Genomic DNA, 6,000 nt, shown 5'->3' on the forward strand with positions numbered 1-6,000 from the left:
ACGTAGGTCGCGATAAGATACGAATCCTGATACGTAGGTGGCCATACGATACGTATCCTGATACGTGGGTCGCAGTACGATACGTATCTCAAAACATTGGTAAATGACACTGTCCCTGGTAATTACAATCTCTTTAAAGGGACACACCCTAGTTACGGCTAGTTGTTAACCATTACGGCGTTGTTTTTCGCTATTAAACCCATTTTTTCACAAATAAAATGGCACTTTACTTACCGTTTATTATTTAGAATATACATTTCCATTCACCTGAAGTGTTTTTTGGTAATCCTGGTTTTTGTAATACCACAAAATGCATTTTTCGTATTTCATAAATCGCACGCACGTCTGAGAAAAAACCGTTGAGCAGACGAGGTCTAATCTATTTTTAGAGAGGATATTTCCATTTCAATGTCACAGACGTTGGTATATCACGTGACCGTTATCATTTTGGTTCGGTTTGTTTGTAGATTAACCAAATTATAATTTATTTTCGCTGGATGGAACTAGGGTGTGCGGCTTTAATATTGAATTACTTATCAGTTACAATGTCTGACTTGAGTTACCAATTTTAGCAACTCCAGTGTGTTTGTAGTCGTCCTGGTATTTGTAGTAGGTCAAAATTCAGTTTATTTAAAACGGAAAACTTACGTATGTTGGGAATTAAGAGCAGTGACTTTAAGACATGTGCATCATATGTATCGTAATACAGTTGCCATAAATCGATGTATTATCGTGTAACTCTTATCGCGATACCATACCGTATCTAGTAGGTGTGTGCATTTTTGCCCATATCAGACAGACAGGCAGACAGGTAGTTTATTAAAATTCTACCTCAGTTATAAAACATCCATCATCTCTCTCTCTCTCTCTCTCTCTCTCTCTCTCTCTCTCTCTCTCTCTCTCTCTCTCTCTCTCTCTCTCTCTCTCTCTCTCTCTGCCCCCCCCACCTTCTCCCTTTGACTCTCTCCTACTTTTCCCTTTTCCCGTTTACCTCTCTTCTCTCTCTCATTCCCGCTCTCTACTCTATTCCCCCTACTGTTCTCCCTTTGTACCTCCCTCTCTATCTCTGTCTCTCTGTCTGTCTGTCTGTCTGTCTGTCTGTCTGTCTGTCTCTCTCTCTCTCTCTCTCTCTCTCTCTCTCTCTCTCTCTCTCTCTCTCTATATATATATATATATATATATATATATATATATATATATATATATATATATATTTCTCTCACTCACGCTCTCTCTATATCTCTGTCTCTGTTAATCGAGACTGTAGACAGGTCTCCCAGATTCTTCTTGAAACGAGTGTCTGTGATGATCAAGATGAACATATGCAATGGTTGGCTGGAATTCCTGTCTAAATAGCAGGCTTGTTTTTAAGATGTTTAGGTGTTGACTTATTAGTTTCGTAAAAACCAGTCTGACGTGGCAATCTAAACAACTCATATTGTTGATATCCTTTCGAAAAACATACAACTCAGTACTCGGCCACGTGTTCGTAACACTACATGCGTTTTCACATTATTTTGAGAGGGCTTTTTTTAGAGAATTGACATAGGCCCCTACAGTCGAACCCTTTATAAAGTCCACGATATCTAGTCGGCATAACCCAGATGTTTTATTTTTATATAGAGGACCACCCCCCCCCCCCCCCAAAAAAAAAAGAGAGAGAGTATATATTCGTCCTCAAGTGCCTCCCTCCCCAGTTCCTACGAGCTTGACACCCCCCCCCCCCCCCGCCCCCCCCCGGTTCTTACGAGCACACACACCCCAGGTTCCTATGGACCTGATCCACTGTGTCTGCCTGTAATGAACCTTTCTCAATACAAAAGGCATGTGTGTAACCAGCATGTAGAGGTCACCTGTCCGTTACAGACAGGACCGGTCGTGTATACTGATACGAAATCTTAAAGATAATATAGTATCTATAGGCCCGTAGGAACTTGAGTCCGGGGGTCTTGTGTCTTCCCCCACCCACTTGAGGATAAAAATGTTTTGTTTTTGGTTGTTATTGGGTTGTTGGGTTGGGTTGGGGGTTTTGGTTGTTGTTGGGTGGTTTGTTTCTTGTTGGTTTGGTGGGGGGTTGGGGGGTTGAGGGATTGTCGCATTTTTTAAATTTTTTATCATACGTTTTTTTCCTACTCTGTAAATAAAAAGGGCATGACGTAACCCAGTGGTACAGCTTCGCCTGATGCGCGGTCGATCTAGGATCGATCCCCGTCGACTGGTATATGAAATATTGTGGTATGTGCTATCCTGTCCGTGGGATGGTGCATATAAAAAATCCCTTGCTACTAAAGAAAACAATGTAGTGCGTTTCCTCTCCGAGATTATAATTATGTAAAAATTACCAAATGTTTGACATCCAATAGCCAATGGTTACTAAATCAATGTGCTCTGGTGGTGCCATTAAACAAAACAAACAAAAACTGCATAAATAAAGATAAAATATGACTTGTGCTCTCCACTAGAGACTGTATCCTCTCTACTAGACCCTGCACTGATATGAAAAATAATATCTAAAATCAAGAGGAATGCATTAGCCTCAGCCCCACCGCACCCCGATCCCTTCCTGCGTCTCTCGACAGCCCTGATGTACATAGATTAGAACCAGTATCGCCCTACCCATTGTCGTGTGTGTGTGTGTGTGTGTGTGTGTGTGTGTGTGTGTGTGTTACAAAATATATATTCATTTTAAACTTTGCCACATGTTTGATGTATGAACACGGTTAAAGTAACCGTTTATAACGACAAGACACGAGTTTATTAAAACTGTAGGTGTGCTTGTATTTTGCTGCAGTAACTAACGTTATAATATGGTTAGACAAGATTGCATCTTTAACACTGACTTTATGTTAAATATGTTTTCACGAAATGATGTATAGCTTATACACAAACACACCTGGAATATCGCTTGCACTTTGTTCTGAGAGTTTTTTTTCTTCAAATACCCTAAGTTGTTTAGATGAAAGCCGATTCTCGTAAGAACTGTGTTTGTTTTTCGTTTATTTTCTTTGTTTATGTATATCAAAGAACCGTATAAAGTTGGCGTCGTGGCTGTAAACACGAAAGTAATGTGCTCGTTTATTACCGGACCACCCCGAGTGGTCGCAGTGGGGTCGGCAGATTCCGTAACCTCTGGTGATAGCTTAGTTGTAAAACGACAGATATTACATCAATAATCGCCGGCGAGAGAGATATTTGGATAAACTGTGCGATACTGGTTCTAATCTATGTACATCAGGGCTGTCGAGAGACGTAGGAAGGGATCGGGGGTGCGGTGGGGGTGAGGCTAATGCATTCCTCCTGATTTTAGTTATTATTTTTCATATCACGCATACAGATAGCAGGCGTAAAAAGAGGTTTTTATTGGGACATTTAAATTCAGCTAATAAATGAACTTACTATGTGTTATTTTTGGCTTACCTATTTCTGTCACTTCAAAAGAGATATGGCGGGACGTAACCCAGTGATAAAGCGTTCGCTTGATGTGCCGTCGATCTCGGATCGATCCCCGTCAGCTATCTCTCGTTCCAACCACTGGTATGTGTTATCCTGTCTGTGAAATGGTGCATATAAACGATATCTTGCTAAGACTACATCCAATAGCCGATGATTAAAAAATCAATGTGGTCTAGTGGTATTGTTAAACAAAACAAACTTTAACTTGCATAAGAGGAAAGAATTAAAGGTAACATGAAAATAAAACAGAAATTAACAGAAATAAATATTATATTACAATTCGATAAAATAAAATATTACGTGCTCTTGTTCATGAATATGGTTCAAACTGGTATTGTTGTAGCTGAGGGGCGTTTGTAGTGCCCACAAATGTCGCAACGACCACACATGTCACAACGACCACAAATGTCGCAATGTTACTGCCACAAATGTCCTAATCGACCACAAATGTCACACGAGCGACCACAAATGTTGCAAAGGTCTCAACCACAAATGTCAGAACGCTGAACGCCACAAATGTCACAACGACATATGACGCAACTCATCAACCACAAATGTCATAATTTACATTTGACGTTTTTTAAAATAAATTCTTGTTTTGTCCTTTTGGGGTTATGCCCTTAGCTCAAATATAATGTCCCTTGCTCGGCAGGATTACAGGATCTATTCCCACTGTAGCATCCCCTAAAATATTTCATTATTAGCACCAACTTAGTGGTCTGAAAACTCGATATCAAATCAATATTACACTGTAAAAAAGCACTGTTGAATAAAATGACTCTCGTACCATGTTCAGCACCATATAAGTAATGTTAGTGTGAATAAGACTGTCATGTTCGGTCGAACTGCTATAAAGGCCACCTTTATTTAACAACCACGCATCAATAACGGGCACTTCAAGCGCTACATTACGTATACCAATACATCTATTTTAATCTGTATATAACGACCACATGCTAATAAAGTTGACTTTAAGTTCCTTATTATATAGAGGTTTACCGAAGACCTAGTAAGTTAGAAAAAATATGTGTCTAATCCATTTGTTAAACAATAATATTATGTTTCAATCAATCAAATGCTCAATGTATACAGTGTCCCACGAACTGCGATGTCATAATAGAGAAGAGTGGGACGTAGCTCAGCGAAAGAGCGTCCGACTGCGGTTCGAGTGGTCTAAGGATCGATCCTCCTCATTGGACTCATTTAGATATATCATGTGTTTCAACCAGTGATCAATAATATTGGGAATAGATCCTGTAATCCTGCCAAGCAAGGGACATTATATTTGAGCTAAGGGTATAACCCCAAAAGGACAAAACAAGAAAACATTTTAAAAACGTCAATGAAAATTATGACATTTGTGGCTGATGAGTTGCGTCATTTGTCCATGGGCGTACATAGGGGGGGGGGGGGGGGGGGGGGGGGGGGTGTGTTCGATGGGTTCGACCGAACCCACCCTGAAATCGCTTTTTTTATAATTTAATATATCTGACATTGATATCTGACATTATTATATTTACTCAACATAGAAATATATACCCAATATCTCTGCAATCTATTTTGGAACCCTCCTTTTCAAAATCCTATGTATTGGAACCCCCCTTTTCAAAATCCTATGTACGCCCATGTTGTCGTTGTGACATTTGTGGCTTTCAACGTTGTGACATTCGTTGTTGAGACCTTTGTGACATTTGTGGTCGATCGTGTGACATTTGTGGTCGATTAGGACATTTGTGGCAATAATATTGCGATATTTGTGGTCGTTGTGACATTTGTGGGCACTACAGGCGTTCGCCTGATGCGCGGTCGATCTATGATCGATTCGCGTCGGTGGGCCCATTGAGCTATTTCTCGTTCTAGCCAGTGCTCCACACGACTGGTATATCAAAGGCCGTGACATGTACTATCTTGTACGTGGGATCCTGCATTAAAAAAAAGATTCCTTGCTACTTGCGGGTTTCCTCTCATTATATGTGTGATCATCCATATATCCAACGTCATTCCTTCCTTTCGGATAGCTGTTGTTTCTATGCATGACGTTACAGTCATGACATTATGACGTCATAAATGTTTGCATTTTTTATTACCGGTACCAAGGTAACGCAGGTAACGCAAGACGAGTTGTACTTGGAATACCAATGTGCATATTCTGCTTTTTTATTTACTGTTTTAATGTTGCCTATATAAGAGGTAAGTGTTACAGTGGTTCATATATAAGTTATACTAAGGCCGTGGAAACGGGCAACAAAAAAGGAGAGTGGGAGAGAGAGAGAGAGAGAGAGAGAGAGAGAGAGAGAGAGAGAGAGAGAGAGAGAGAGAGAGAGAGAGAGAGAGAGAGAGAGAGAGAGAGAGAGAGAGAGAGAGAGAGACACACACACACACACACACACAGAGAGAGCTAATTGTCATCATGCAGGTTCATTATGGTAACCAGGAGGCGGGGGCGGGAGGGCCAGTGTTTAAGTTTAATCGGGTTTGTTTGTTAGTTTTTTGTTGTTGTTTTGTTGTTGTTATTGTTGTTGTTGTTGTTGGAGTTTTGTTGGAGGG

Source organism: Gigantopelta aegis, chromosome 3 (genome assembly GCF_016097555.1).
Source record: "Gigantopelta aegis isolate Gae_Host chromosome 3, Gae_host_genome, whole genome shotgun sequence".
Classification (NCBI taxonomy): domain Eukaryota; kingdom Metazoa; phylum Mollusca; class Gastropoda; order Neomphalida; family Peltospiridae; genus Gigantopelta; species Gigantopelta aegis.